Source organism: Helicoverpa armigera, chromosome 4, assembly GCF_030705265.1.
Source record: "Helicoverpa armigera isolate CAAS_96S chromosome 4, ASM3070526v1, whole genome shotgun sequence".
NCBI lineage: Eukaryota > Metazoa > Arthropoda > Insecta > Lepidoptera > Noctuidae > Helicoverpa > Helicoverpa armigera.
In genome coordinates this window covers 10,234,782-10,251,215 of record NC_087123.1, presented here as the reverse complement: position 1 = coordinate 10,251,215, position 16,434 = coordinate 10,234,782, and the positions used below count along the sequence as shown (strand labels likewise).

The window sequence follows — 16,434 nt, the reverse complement described above, 5'->3', positions numbered from 1 at the left end:
ACATCGCCGATATATTAATAGGCCTCGAAAAGAGCGGCTGTTGCACGCAGCTCGTAATAATTCTCAGGGGTTATTTTTTTACTGTTTTGAAAACTCACTTTTTTAAAGATACTCTTAGGCCAAGTTCAGTGACAACGTAAACGCCAGTTTTCTTAGAGCAATTGTTTACTATGAATTTTTCATGTTAATGTTCAGTTTCCAAAGTAAACAATTGTTTTAGGAAAAATATCGCTTAAATGCTGTCAGTGAGTCCCCCTTAGGAGTTACGTAAAATGTGATGAAGTAAGAAAAAACTTGCAGCCTTAAACAACAAAAACTTAAACATCTATTGAACACTGGTCTAAAAATTTAAACGTCATAATTTGTATTTTTTTTTTGACAAGTGTTCAACAGACGTTTAAAAGATTTTGTGGTACGACGATTAAGGTTTTACGTTTTAGAAAATGCGTAGTATATATACTTAGTGACGTTAATACTTAAATCGTTAAACAAAGTCTGCAATAATCATTATAAAACCTTTTGCGACGGATTTGCGTAGTCAACTACCTAATATTTAAATTGTGATTACAGTATTTAATGCATTGGCTTGAATTTGTTTAATATTTATATAAAGCGTTGGTACGATAATGGGCTAACACGTGTTTGAGGTGCATGAGATATCTTTAATGTGGATTTTTTATTTGACAACTTTACATTGAACAAAAATTCTTACGAAAATACTCTTTACAATTGACCTCAGAATAAAATGAAATGAGTTGTTTAGTTGACTTAAACAGTCGATTTGAGTACGTTGACTTTCAATTGAAATTTTCCTAACAGTTGTTAGTCGTTTTAATGTGTTTTCTTTAATGAATGCCATGAAAGATTGCTTGCACACTTTCCTTAGTAATTTATTGACTAGTTAAACGAAACTCATTATGCAATCTACTGCAAGTGTTTGCAAAACTTTTTTTGTAATGGTATTCTTTTACTAATTACTAAACGTTTTACCGCGGTTTCACCCGTCTCTCGTGGGAACTACAGCCCATACCGGAATAAAATATCGCCTATGTTACTCGGGAAGGTTGTAGCCTTCCAACAGTGAAAAACATTTTCAAACCGATTTAGTAGTTTCCGTGCCTTTTGTGTACAAACAAACATAAAAATATTTCCTTTTTATTGCATTAGTGAAGATTATCCATTTTTGTTTTGTCACCAACTCCATTAAAATATTTATTATAATATTTCCAATATAGTGTAACATTGAAGAAAGATTACACTCGGGGCCGTTGTGAAACGGCGCGGGCGCATGTGTATCAATTTCACGCGCGTACACTTGCGTATCACTTCACGTGCAACACGATCGGTCGGTGCGTATTACAAACAACACTTTCTGGGTGTAGGTTGAATTAGAAAACTTTAATACCCTTAGATATTAGAATCGGAAAGTATGAATGCAAATGAATGGATAGGAAGAGGAAGACCTAAGAAAAGATGGATGGATTGCCTGATAGATGACATGAACAGGAAGGGATTGAGTGTCAGTATGACGAGTGACGAAAGACCAATTGATTATCCTAAATGGTCCTTTCGGACTTTTAGAGTTGCAGCACTAAAATTAGTTAGTAAAGTATTTATTAAACCAACTTAGCACAGAATAAAATAATATGACAATAGTTTTGTGCATTCCTTAAACGTCACAGGGTCACTAATTAGTTTCCTCATACAAAAACGCACGAACTTTGAAATATGACACACAAAAGGAAACTAATGAATGAAATTGTAATTGAAAACCCATGAGGAAGTATTTTTTCTTGATTTTCCTATTGTTCATGAATGAACATGTCATCAACGTAAACGTAAAGCACTACTTATGTAACTGGTTGGAAAGGAAGGAAAATACTGTAACCATTCATAATTATTTACTAATGCGTTTAGATCAAAGCAGAAAAAAGGCGCTAAAGTGAATCGAATATGTAGGTTCACTACTTGACAGTACCTAAATTTTGTTGCTTCCAATTTCTCCGAATAAAAGATGATTAACAATTATTGTAAGTGTACATTTCTTTATTATCAAGTTACTTTCTTTTATTTCTAGCGCAATTACAATAGATACACGTGTGACTGCTTTTTTATCTCATTTCCAGTTTTGTTACTGTTGATTTCTTATAACATATTTTTGACAGTTCTTTCGTTTCTTCATTTTCTATTCTCATAAATCACCTAATGTTGTCTAGCATCTTCACATCACATTCATTCATATTTTTATAACATTCCGATAATACAACGACCTGCAACTTACTAGACTGTACAAATAAATACCTTCGTCTAGTATTAGAAACTATGACAGAACGGATTACTGTAGATAATGTTGAGGGCACTTCAGCTATCAGCTCTCGAACAACAGATTATTATATTAGGACATCATGGATCAGCCGCATGACAGATTCGTTATCAGAGATCTAATAAAATGTATTGGAGTCCTAGAGGTGAATTGGGTTTAGATGCAAGTGGTTTGCAGATACTCTTTGAGTGTGAGATCAGATAGTTGCATGTGCCACTTGTGGTTTCTTTCTCAGAAGATGCCGACTGTTGAGTGTCAGTTTGTGGTAAATGCAGCTGTTCGTTCTAAATGCAGGCCATCCTCAAAGTATGTACCTACAACAAAGTCTTCAGTTCTAAAATATCTCTAGTATAAATATCTAGCATAGTTTGTTCGAGTCCTTCAAACTGTAAATCAGTATTATTTTCAGACTGCACTTCATAAACTCTTCTACTTATAATAACAATGTTTAGACTCTCATCTGTTCTTATTGTCTCAATAATGTCGTCTTCATGCGCCTATCGACAGGCTGGAATCCGAAGAATGATTTGATCTTAAAACATAATTATAGACAAACATGCAGCTGACTATAAATACGCACTTCAAGGTTGTCCAGACCGGTAGTCCGTGGCACAGCTTAGTTTAATAGTGCTCTTAGCCAGGACATTATTCGTGAAATTGTTACTGCACTCTGTTAAATATTGGACCGTTTGGAATGAATACGCGATCTCGTATATTAGAGGTTCTTTGCTAAAGAAGATCTAGACAGGGATATGAGAGGGTTGTATGCAAAAATCATGACGGTCGTTGAGCTATCTACTTGTGGGTTTCCGGATAACAGTTAGTTTTAATCAGTTTGTCGTTGATTACAAGAAATAAATAGCCGAGCTGAACTACAAATATTTCCTAACGTTCAAAACACAGGTGAATTGCTGGTCACCTTATTTCCTAGCCAGAAATTCCAACAATGCCATTACTGCTCTCTTCCATAGCATTCGAGCATTATCCAATTGTCTCAAACGAAATACCTCGGCTATTATTAGAATGCACCATTACAACTCCAGTCATAAACCCTCGGCCACACCGTGCAACTTTGTGGTAGGCCAAGTATATTCATCCGTGTTCACAAATAACCTAAATATTACTACCGCAATTTACTATGTTTTAGACGTGTTATAAAACAGCCTGTTTATATACTCCTCTGAAACTAAAATGTGTAATCAAAATTTATATGCGGTATTTTATGTTGCCACAATTGTAGGAATCTGCACCTTGTTGCCAAAGCATCGTATAATATTTAGAACATAGCAATAAAATATTGTGTGTCCTAGGATAAGTCATTGGGAATGCTTCCGTAGCTATTTTGCATTCCAGCAAATTATGGACGACGTAGTGGCTAAAGGACCAATCAAATATTTCTCTGGTCCTTTGATACACATAAAACATAAACTTAAGCTATGATCAGCTCTTAGGTATTCCAAGTGTTATGTAAGTGCCTACTACTGTTTACACTTCAAATATTCAACAAAGACCGGATTCTATGAGTTTGTAAATATTAGGAATTCATTGGCTATGGTCGCGATGAAAACAGTGTTCGCCCTGTACTTACTGACAATAAACTCGTGTTTCTTGGAGAAATATAATAATAGTAAATGTAGCAAAATACCATACCATAGGATGGAGGGATCTTAGTACTTATAGTTTTTATGGATTGGATCTCAATTTCATTGGTCATCTCTTTAGCGCATTCCTAGGTCAATGGAATTTGATTTTCAAGGACCAATAACGAAATACTGTCTTCGACCTATCAAACCAGTTGTTGTTTACAACAAAACATTCGGCCGACTTCTCGGTCCTTGTCTATGCGGAAATTGAAAGGACGTTTTTCATTGGCTACTATTTGGGGAACGGCCTATACTTATGCCTACATAAGTATTGTTGACTACGGAATTAGCCGAAGGAACTATTGTAGAACTATGTTCTATTTGTATTTGAAGGCCCATTTTAACTGACGAAACTAACGTCCGTTTAAAATAATTATTTTGAAAATTATTATTACTAGCCTATAATGTCCCACTGCTGGGCAAAGGCCTCCCCATCTTGCTTCCACACTTCTCGATCCCTCGATCGAGTCCACTAGTCTCGACAATAGGCGTCCAATTTGAAAATTGGACATGATAATTCATAGCAAACCGTTGTTTTAAGAAAACTAACTGTGTGTTGTTTATGTTGTCGGTGCACTTGGGTCTTGGGTCTGCAGGTCCAAATTCTTTTGAACTAGTTTACGTTGTTTTACTATTCCCCATTATATCAGTATAATAGGTGACTGCAATACCCACGTGCCTTGCATCAGAATTATTTTCCACTAAACTAATCTTGAACACGTTCTTTATTACGTATTGCAAGAAAGTTTATATGTGTCGCTAGAAAGTCTCTGTTTATATTCAGTGTTATTGTGAACATGCTAATTTATAAATAGTCGGTTATCTATCACGTAATAAAATATTTTGATGACTTTTAAACTTTTATTTGACGTATCTATCTTATTCTGTTTTTATCTGATTAGTGTTTTAGTTAGGTATAATAATACGTTATACAAACTCATGATAATAGATATTATTAATTTTAAACGACCCACTTTTTAAATTTATCGTTTAATATTATTTTTATTTTTAGCACTTTTATTCCAAAATAAAGTTCTTTTGTTATGATTTTCCTTTTTAGGTCACAAGAGCGTCCAGTTTCATTTTTTTTTAATGTTGTGTTTTAATAATATTCTCATGAAACCCCCACGAAACTACCGGGTACATTGAAACCGAATCGGAGAGGACGCCAAAGACATTTTGTTCCCAATCATCCGTATTGTTTAGCCATTAAAGTTCAATTTCCTTTAACATGTAGTTTCAGTATATACTTATAGTACTGTGGGATTGTTTTGCAAAACGACTGTTAGTACATAACAGCTAGACGGTTGTGTTTGAAAACAATACTGAAATAAAATTCGGAAGTCGACTGGTCGTTGCATATTTAGCTTCTTGCGATCATTGTACCGTTAGTGACTTGCGCAAGAGTTGCGAAAAGTAACATGTTTTCAATTGGAAGTTAGGGAATTAATTTTTGGTAGTTTTGGTAGTTAATCAGCATATTGTGTAGTCTAAGAAGACGCGTGTCAAAGGAAAAAAAATATACGATATAAAAATAATATCCATACCTAGACCTAACTAGACCCCTTGTACAAAGTAGGAGCCAAGTATAATTTACTTCAATTGGAAAGCGCAAATATAAATTGTGTGAAAACTAATCTACAGCAGATAAACAGTAAGTGAAAACCAGCTTGACAAGTTAAATTAAATCTAACTTAATGAAGCGGCAAACATCACTAGAAATAATAAATAAGAATTATCCTGACTTCATCAATTGATATTTAATTAAATGTTCTTATACACACTCATCAACTTTCCTTTATAATAATTTACTTGCTGTAGATGGCAAATCATGATGTGATTTTGTAAAAGTACAGTTGCGTGCAAAACCTGGTATTTAAATTTTTGCAGACCAAACTTGTATGCAATGTTACTGTATAATAAACTACAAATCTTTAGTTAGATTTTGTTATGACCTTGGTAAATAATCTGTTCTATGGATAACTCATCTAAATTATTGTAAAAAAATTGTTAACATCAAACAAATATTTGCAATTGAAATTACCTGAATTTCTTTTCAGAAATCGATCACAGCAAGTAATGACGGTTCATTATATAATTATTTGTACCTGCTCGTATCTTATGGTATAATGACACTCCAAGTTGGGACCAGTTTGACTTCACCAATTTACTTGGAAACAGTTGGAAAGCTGGTCAGTGTCCAGTCTAATGTACAGTCGGTAGCGTAATTTTATGCACACAAAAATATGTATGTATAGTTGCGCTAAATTTTATTTTAAACAAAATTGAATTAAAAATAAAAACACCATATCAATTTTTAGAAATAAGATCCAATTTTAAAAGAAATTCTTTTCTCTTTCCATTTTAAGACTAGTTTACTTATCGACATGAACAAAAACAATATTAAAACTAGTCAAAACATTTTATCAGTACCAAAATACGTCATGATTTACAAAACAAATGCTTTCTAAATTGCAGACATGTTTCCAATAATACCTAATATGTGTTTGTGATAATGTATGTACGGAATGAATGACTGTAAAGGTGGGTACACATTTGTAACATGTCTTAACACCGTAACTTGGCTACTGTGACAGTTTTCCACTTGTTCGTCGAGCTGACTGAAAGTTTCGATAGGTGTCACTCGTAGTAACAATAAACTTTTGGAGTAGTTTAGTAAATAAACAAGAAGGCAAAGCCACTAGTTGCCCAATGAAGCATAGCAATTACTGTGTCAGTGTTCCGGTATTGGTGTGTTACAACAATATGTGCATCCACCTTTAATCATCGCCTCATTGCTTACACTCCATGAACCTTTCACGTGAAAGAAGTGGGGTAGTAACCTTAATGACGGTAATTATAATACATTTGTTTAATGTAAATTCAAATGGCACAATGTACTATTGTTATAATTTTAAATGTATGTACCTACTGATACGTAGACAACTCGTGTAAGGCGCAGTAGCATGGTCAAAAATGTGATTTTAGGGAATATTCCCTCCATTTAGATTTTTCCAGCCAGCAATTTTCTAGTTATTCGTATATATAGGTCTGGTATTGTAGTTTGAATCACCTTAGATTAGTAAATTGGATAAGAAGTGATGTGAACACCGGTGTTACATAATACGCCTTCGTTGCACTTATTACCTATTAGCCTACTTGTGTCGGATTCAATCTTGTAGCAGTTTCATTCATATTTTCTTGACGTATTAAGAAGAATTTCTTGATAAATAAAAAAGTTTTAAAAAATATTAAAATATTCGGTTATGCATAGTTTTAAAAATGTTTGCATATGACTGTACGTTAAAATGTAATAAAATAAAAAAAAGCAAATTGACTGCGACTGCACACTTTAATGGCTACTAATAACGGGTTGGTTGTTTAATTTGAGATTTAATGACATCATCGGAATTTTATACACATTGACATTTACTTTCTTTCTCGTAAAACAACTTCTTACACAATGCACAATCTTATTCTGACTTTATCTGCGTCAATTTTCATTTAATTTCCTTCAATGTCATATTTCAGTGCCCGAAATATATTGTATTCGTTAGTCACGTAATCATCACATATTGTTAGATAAATATTTAAGGACATCGATTGTGTTGAGCGAGTAGGTATTAATAGGTACTTGTATCGTCTTAGCGTCTTCATATCTTTCTCTCAGTCATATTTCAGGAGCATCGATAAACGATAGTGACTAAAAGATTTCGGTCTCAATGATTACATCTAAAAATAGTATATTGGTTCAAGATTCTGTTCCTTGTCGTATTCTTCCATGGTGTACCTTGAACCTGTTCTTTTTCTCCATACAGCCTGCATTGCATAATTTTATTTTACAAACAGATAAGCAGACGTCTCAGCATTAAGTATGTTAACGTGGTGTCGATCACAATCTGTTATCTGACATCTCCACAATCCTTTACAATGAGATTACTGTCGTATAATATGTAGGCAGCGTCCTCGTCGCCTTCCGATGTACCAACTTATGTTTGACCTTTGTTGTTTATTACTGAATTACGTTAGGAATTCTCTTTAAATAGATATCTTAAAGCTATGTTCAGAGATCACTTAAGAGATCATTGCAACTGGTCCTTTCAACTGGTATTTAGGACTTATAAAAGTCATAGCTTGATGTTTATTAATCACGCCTTTCCCTAATGATCGCGCCTTTAAATGAAACTACAAAAATATGGAAACATAATAAGTCTTCCTTTAATTTTATAGAGGTTCGGAGTATATATCTAGCCCTTACGACGAACTGCGAAAAAAATCGACAAAACTGTGAATGAATTATGCTTGAATGTTTCCATTTAATTATCATGAAATTATCATGCATGAATATTTTTTACCATTTCATTTGTGGGAAAGGTGGTGAACTGTCTCCGTAATAGTGGGACGGAAATGTATTAAAATATTCTGATTACTATCTTCTACGCCGTAGTTTTGGTTACGTCATTAAACGAAAATAGAAATAAATTGAAATGTCCATTGATTTATTTGTGAGAAGAGTCTCAAGGAAGTGATTGTGTTTTTTGACATTTAGTTTTGAGTTATGTCACTATTATGTTTTAAATTGCTCTTGGGTATTAGAAAAAGCTTAGATTTACATCATTGCCATGACATTGCAGATTGTAGCATTGGTTTAGCAACAAGTAATAGTAAAATAAATACAATAGTATCATCCTGTAAATCTTTTGGGTTATATGAAGTTCTAAGTCAAAGACAATAATATATTGTGAGAGTGGTACTGAGCAAATTGAAAAAAGTTGAAATTTCCCTACCGTAGGCGCTGATTATATTTTGGTAAAATTGACTAATGTAAGTATACCTACACTTTAAAATCATAATATATTTTATGTGTATTTAGTGTATTATAAAGTTTAATGCACATTGTTTTGATTTAATTACATTCATTGCTTAACCTTGACTTTGTAAACTTTAGACATTTGCAAACCGGTTTCGAGCAGGAAAGTATGCAAATAAATTACACAAGTTATAATTTGTAAACTTTGAAAGAAGAAGAACCTAGAAAAAATATTAAAAAAAACATATTATACATTTCTTTATTAAAAAGGTACTATTCAAACAAAAGTCTGTTGTATAACTGTATCATAATATCTTCTATAAGGTGTTATAAAAAAAAAGGTAATATACCTGTGAAATATGTAATTTATGATTAGGTATTTTCTAAGCTAATAAGTAACAGTAAAAACAATGGGAAGTAAAAGTAAATCAATCGTTTATGAAATGTCTTTCAAGTGTCAAATTATGTAAATGTCTTTTATTTATGAATGTTCGCTAGTTACCTATAAAATTAATTAATTATTATCTATTATCAATTCATCTCAGTAAACAAGTTCATAGCAACACAACAAAATCAAAGACACGTGTGCTCTACGTCAGTACAGATGTCAAAATATCTAACTACCCACAGAATGTATAAGAAACATTTGTTATAACAATGAGTAACATACAACATGCGTCAGGTTTAGAAGTCACCCCAACAATAAATAAAAGAAAAACAATTGTATTAGTAATTCAAACTTATGATTAATGTTCTCATACAAAAGTTTCTGAACGTTTTTCACATTACTTAAGTATTCTTTCTTTCATTTTAGTACCTATTATGTATTTAATTCAAAAGTTATGATTTCTTTTGTTTGAAGTTAGGAAAAACGTGGACATTTGAATTAGAGATTGCTGATTTCATTGGGTTGACTACTGGAACTCGGACGGGACTGAACGCTTCTAAAGTAGAACAAATCCGGGGAAATCCTAGCACCTGTCTGGATTTTCCCTGCAGACATAGTCATAATATAACCAGACTTAAGCTTGAACGCTGTTGTATCTAGTATATGTAGTGTATCCTCTGGTCTCATATCTGGTCTTTCGGTGTTCGGATTAGCGCTCACTAATGATTTAATACGTAATTTGAATCGATCGATTGTAATTGCAACATAGTATTATGTTTTGAGACTGATCTACATAATGTTTTGGGTCAAACGTTTCGGGTTACAATGTATTGTGTGACGAGGGTCAACCACGGAGCGACTTGTGGTACAGTTTGCCCAATTAATTTTATTATATGTAGGTACCTAGTATGGTTTGATTCAAAAGGTGTCATGTAGTTGAGTTGGTTGCAACACATTTTTTGTGTTGCAATTGTAATTTTATTTTTGACATGATTCATTGAATACAATAAAATCGGTGGGATTTCGTCGTCGAGCGATAAAAAATCGAATATACAACTTTGTAGCTACTAGTAACTTTTTTATTGTCAAAATTGGATCCGGGAAATCCAGAAATGCAAGCAGGAAGAGAAAGTAGAAATTACTTTAGATGCGTTTTAGATCTGGATCTAGATTCTAACATCAACATTTAACACATTAGTCTTATAATTATAACATCAATAAATCGTGGCCTGCATCCATGACCTGCATCTGCCAAGAAAACTCGCACGTACATGCGAGCACGAAAATCATATAGCTAATGTCGCGAAAGCGGCTTTCGTCCATGACCGTATCACTCGCTTCCCTTTAGTACAGTCGCTATCAATGGTGTTAACTTATTCTTGGATTTTTTTATAGCTCTGGGAAATAAGGTCTCGTACACAGAGGTTTTTTTACGTACTGGATGGTAACTAAGAAGTAATAAGTAAGTTAGATAAAAATGTTGCAAGTTATTTGCAAATTGTGGGTTCACATTTAATGCATTCGCTTAATATAAAGGTCAAAATCTTTTTGCTAAAAGAAATTGAAATTGCAGCCTGGTATGATTGATTGATTTCTTGCTGAAATGCTTCAAATGGTCTATAAAGTTTAATCATTTAAAATGAGATAACATTTATTAATACGTTGCAGTATGCGTAACAAAAACCGCAAGTTTTGCAAACATTTGCAATTTTAATTAAAAATATAAATTGAGATGTTGATGTTGCTTTCACCTGTACCAAGCGGTCAACGTTTTTGTCATGTAACTGCGTTAATGCATTTATATTAGCGCTTGAGATGAAAGTTGCCTTTGCCGAAGCAATAAACATTATTTTGTACGAAAAGGTTAACGGCTCGCTACAAACTTTTTACCTGAACTGTACTTATTAAATGACACATCTACTGCTAGATTTCCGCCGTTTCACCCACGTCCTGAGGGAACTACCTTCCGTACCTGGATTAAATATAGCCTATGACACAAAACTTACGTATCATTAATCCAGAGATTTTCTCCCAGAATATCACAAACTTTTTTAAAATGTTAAAAGCATAGATTTATTAAACAATATTGCTTTTAATTGATTATGAGAATAGTCTTAGAAATACAAACTATTAGTTGACACCTGCTTACAACAGAGTTCACGCTAATTTATCACGTTCATTAAGTGTACAACACTGTCCTCATCTTATTAACAATTAACAATCAAGATTATTCGTTCTCTGTTCACAGTTACTGTTGGTAATTTTCGCGGGATTGGTGCTTAGGGCGGGGACAAAATCCCATCAGCCTTTATCGATATTTTTATCGTATTGGTCCTAGGTTCTCGTCGTATTTGTAAACAAATGGAAAACAACAATTGTTATTACAAGTATTTATTTTTCACATGTTTAGTCATTTACTCAAACGTGTTATTTTAATTATTATAACGTGTTGATTTAAGTGTAGGCTAATAAAAAGCTTGAAGGGGTCATTCACATTCGCTGGTTTTACTGAGGCGTGACATTATGTTAAAATGGTAGATATTTGTTTTGCAGAATTGTAAATCATCATCATCATCATCATCATCAGCCTATCGCAGTCCACTGCTGGACATAGGCCTCTCCAAGTGCACGCCACTGAGATCGATTTTCGGCTACTCGCATCCAGCTCCTGCCAGCCGTCGAATTGTAAATAGTAGGCTTAAAATAGATATAGGCTCGTCAGTTTAACATAATATTATTTATATATGTAGACTAAGATAAACTTAAAATAATAATTATCTAGTCATAAGCATACGATATGTAATAATAAAGAGAAATGTGTCAATGAGGTATTATCGTAAATTTTATCAGTGACACAAATTGTCGCTTGCGTATGCGCATTGTGAAGCGTAACAGGTGACGTCGACTCAGCGTAATTATGAACACTCGAGATAAGGTTGAAAACAAATGAATTCTTCACAATTCATCATACAATTTGGGGATTGGGGTTTCTTAACATTGTTTTTTGTGATTTGAGCAGCTCCAAAATGTTGTTGAAGTTTTCTTATGAAAATTCAGTATGGGGTTTTGATAATTCGGACCTTCATTTCCATATAGGTGTATTGAGCATAAGGGCCACATTATAATAGAAGATCTGTATTATTTTTTTATAATTAGATTTGTTATTAGGTATACTTGTACAATTAACTACTGACAAATCAGGGTTTTAATCTAGTTTATCGATTGCAATTGGATCAAGGGCTTAATACATGACGAATTCAACATTCTACCTGTTTTCGATCAACTAAACATTTATGAGCAGGTAAAACGTCTCAATTCAAAACGAATTAATGTAATTCGTTCGTGTAAAATTGCAGTTGCATAGCGGTGCATGCATAATTAGCAGTAGCAATTGTTGATAAGAAACCGAAGAAAATTAATAGCTTTTAATAAATGGCTGACTTAATTTCTGAATCATTTTCTTCTGAAACTATTGCAATACGAAAATATTATTGGTTTGTTACGTAGAGGAAACATAGTTGTAATGTTTGGTCCTAACATGTTTTTCTTGGGTCATAGGTAGTGAAGTTATGAAAAACAACTGCTGATACGGATCTTGCATCACTAGCCTCAGTATATAAACAATTATAGTTATTAATTAACGCTGTTGCAAGAGAATTATATTTCGTGTTTCGTTTTGGACCTTAATTTGGATCGAAGAAACAATTTCAATTTATCTTTGTCATGTTAATATTAAAATTATATACGTTACGTCATATCCACCCCGTTCATCCATCGTTTCTGTGGTTGTCCCCTTCCACTATATCGTCGTTACGTTTCACTACAAAATTCACATGAACTCATTTTCTTCCCAAAATATTTTTTTTATCAATTTTACCACGACGAAATCCGCTATGGTATCTTGGCGCTATCATATCTCTTTAATTTATCTGTGATATAAAAATCACAACCAAAATATTATTCGTTTTATCGTAAAGTATCGTTTTGATTTCTTAGCTTTGGTGCTTCAAGAGAGTCATTATTGTCATTGCAATTGCTGCATATGTACTGTCTAAGCATAATGGAGGAAACTGATATAGATCAAGTCTGATTTCTCGAAGGATAAAATCGACTCTTTTAAATTCTGCGATGTCGCCAAGCATAACTCTTGTGCTATGCTACCTATCATGTCATTGGCTAATTAAGACAATGTAAATAATGTAGCATCGGTATGCAGCCGGCTAGTACCGAGTAATCCTGGTTAGTACCAGCAGTACAGCAATTGTAGGCATATCAACAGAATTGTTATTATTAACTATGTCACTACTGTTCCTGATTTAGTATACTTCATCTTTGTTATTGTTTCTTTTAAAGGCCTGACGTATACACAGCCTAGTTTCCGTTAAGTTATCTTGGAAGGCAAAACTTTAGGCAGTATTCTTTGGATTATCAAGTGATGAACGCTTTCTATTATCACGTCCCGCATTTGCTTAGTGTAAAACGAATTCACAAATATTTAAGTACTTACAAATAGGTTACAATATAACGGTAGCAGACACCAACTGTTTTATAAACAAGATTCTCTTTAGCATTCACGAGTGACATGCTGTCTGGTAAGTCAGTGTTTGCGATTCTATCAGCTTCGGAACACATGTTAACAATACCAATTACATTCAAATATTGTAATTTACATTAATATTGCATGTTCGTCCTTGCTACATTTACCTTATCAACGACTAAATCACTGCATGTCAAATGACCGCACACTTTTATTTAATCTGATAAAGGAAGGATTAAAAATATAAGGCGAGATAATGGCGTTCTAGACGAAGCAAAAGTACGGTAGTCGCTTTCTGTTTGCATTTGTGCTGCGGTAGAAAATTGCAAGTTGCGTGTTGGCAACAACAAATCGATTTGTCTTCCAACGGTACAAGTTCATGCAGTGGTGAGCGTCCCCGTGAGAAACATTCTCCCAATATTGGCATTCCTGTTGTTTGTTGGAAGTATGATTACCGACCTCACGCCACTCTGGGACAACAGGTTCTGAACGGACTACTTTTTGCTGTCCACGCATCAGTCGTGGTGTAAGTGTACCGAATCGCAGTTTCCAAACTGGTTCAGATGAGTTCGCGATTCAATCGTTTACTAAGCCGTCTCAATCTTCAAGGCTGGAATCAATTGTGTTTAATGAATCGCCAATTGTTGCTAACGAAGCGTGCATTTCCGGATCATATTGGTTCAAGAGCTCGTGATTGAAATCAGATTACACCTAAGTATGGCCATCGAGGTGACTGTTCTGTTTACCTTTTATGATTGAGAAGAAACGTGCTACTTAGTGCGCAGGCGACTGGCACCTTACTGTGTATCTAAGTAAAAACTCTTGAGTGCTGACCTGCTTACGGACCACGGTAAAATTACCACCTCTTTCTAACTACACAGTTTCTAACAATATAGGATAAATCATCTGATATTTACGTAGGAAGAGCTATTCATACTGTAGAATGTACCTTATATAACTTTCCGATTTATGTAGCAAATGTGTTCTACTGTTTTATTTTATTTACGAGTATTTGTCACCTCTCTTAAAGATATAGGTATCATAATAAAGAGGATGTATGTGACGGAACAATATCATTATATTTCAAGCCTGATATGGATTTGTTTCTACATTTCTTTGTCATCGTATCCATAAATAAAGATTGGTTGTTCATTATCTTTGTCAATTACTTCTTAGGAGATGTTCTTGTCTCCAGCTGCTAGTCCCTGACGACAATTAAGGTTCATTTGGCATAGTTACAAGAGGCCTTATACATACATAGTGACATAAGTTCTATCATTGATACGTGGACGTGGTGGTATTTTTTTGCTTGCTGATCCGCTTTTGGTTTTCAGATTATTTTGTAAATGTGTTCCACAGTTTGTTCTGTTGATCGGTTCATTTTTGACATCCGGCAATTTGGCTCTATTGTTATCTTTTGCTAAAAGCAATTCCCTTATAGCTAAGTATTTTTTTATAATGTGCAAATACATATTTATTTTATTGCAACCGTGATGAGTCTTTGATTATCTCAGGCGACGTACGACACGCACGACTTTAGTATATATTTTATGATGATTTTTATCTGAAAGCGTTTTATTTATTTGTATGAATATTTATTACTGCAATGAATTATGCATTTTTCTACTTACGTTTGACGTGGGTGCGGATATTCTATATTGCTGTTATTTAACGAATAAATCTAATCTTTATTTTAATGGTTTTAGTATCTTAAAGATTGAGATCTAATCTAGCTCATTAACGTGTTCTTTGATAGGTGTAATCTTAACTGTTAGGACTAATACCTACTGTAATGCTAACCTTGGTAGCATTATTATTGGTAGGTATAGAAACTTTGTACAATAATGTATTATATAGTTTCACGTTTCGTGCTGTTTCCTCTTCAATACGTTTATAATCAGGAGCATAATTCATAGATGATTTATCTATGCGATCCCTACTAGCAAATTGCCATAATCGATCAGATTTTCATGGATTATTTGTTAATCTATGGCTAATCTTTTTTTTTCTATAAAAAATGCTGCTTATCAGTTTTCCGCTTTAGATTATCATATTGAATTATACTGGCTAATTGTATATCTTTTTGCTATTTCCTAAACAGTATTACCATATTGATTTCTGACACTAACGCGGATATAAGACATTCAAATCAAACTACTTTTACGCATATTATTGTGGTTATAGTAATATATAGCATTATCATATTTTGTACCTGTCAGAAGAGCTACACACATTATGTAGTGAAGTTTAGCGTGTCACTATATTGTTCACTGCAGTAATAAAGGACAATTACGTATGTTCATGTAAATGGACAACCTTCACGCCTCGATACCCATAGGGAGTCCCCCGAAGCGATTTATTAGAGGACCTGCTGGTTTTTCCTCAATTTATTTTATAAGGGCTATTGAATCGCATTTAAGTAAGTGGCGAAATGTTCAATGGCCTTTTTATGTTTTTTGTTTGAGTCAAAGGTTCTTCTAACCTAAAGACACATGTGTTGCTGGGGAGTTTATCGTGCCACTAGTTCTGCGTACTGTTTTACAGCCCAGTTGAATAAATTATTTTGAATTTGAGTCAAAATAGTCAACCGAAACCTAATTCCAAGATTTGCTAGATCTGACCTGTTTTTATAGTTTTTAAGCTGATGATGATACGCTGACTCACAAATCAAATAAAATCCTTCGGTTTTACCAAATTATGCTCAAAACTTTGCTTGTTCGAAACGGCAATAAG

At 33.7% G+C, this 16,434-nt stretch overlaps 1 protein-coding gene across 5 annotated transcripts in view; it reads left to right on the top strand.

Moving 5' to 3' along the window:
* Window positions 1–16,434, top strand: part of LOC110374984 (cystinosin homolog) — a 39,707-nt gene that overhangs the window by 10,095 nt on the left and 13,178 nt on the right. Inside the window, exon 1 of one of the 5 annotated variants that reach the window (XM_064034238.1) lies at window positions 14,019–14,227. The exons of the other annotated variants lie outside the window; for them this stretch is intronic. The gene's annotated coding sequence lies outside the window, so the exon portion shown is untranslated. Of the gene's footprint in view, window positions 1–14,018; window positions 14,228–16,434 lie in introns of those variants that run through there. 5 annotated transcript variants of the gene reach the window in all.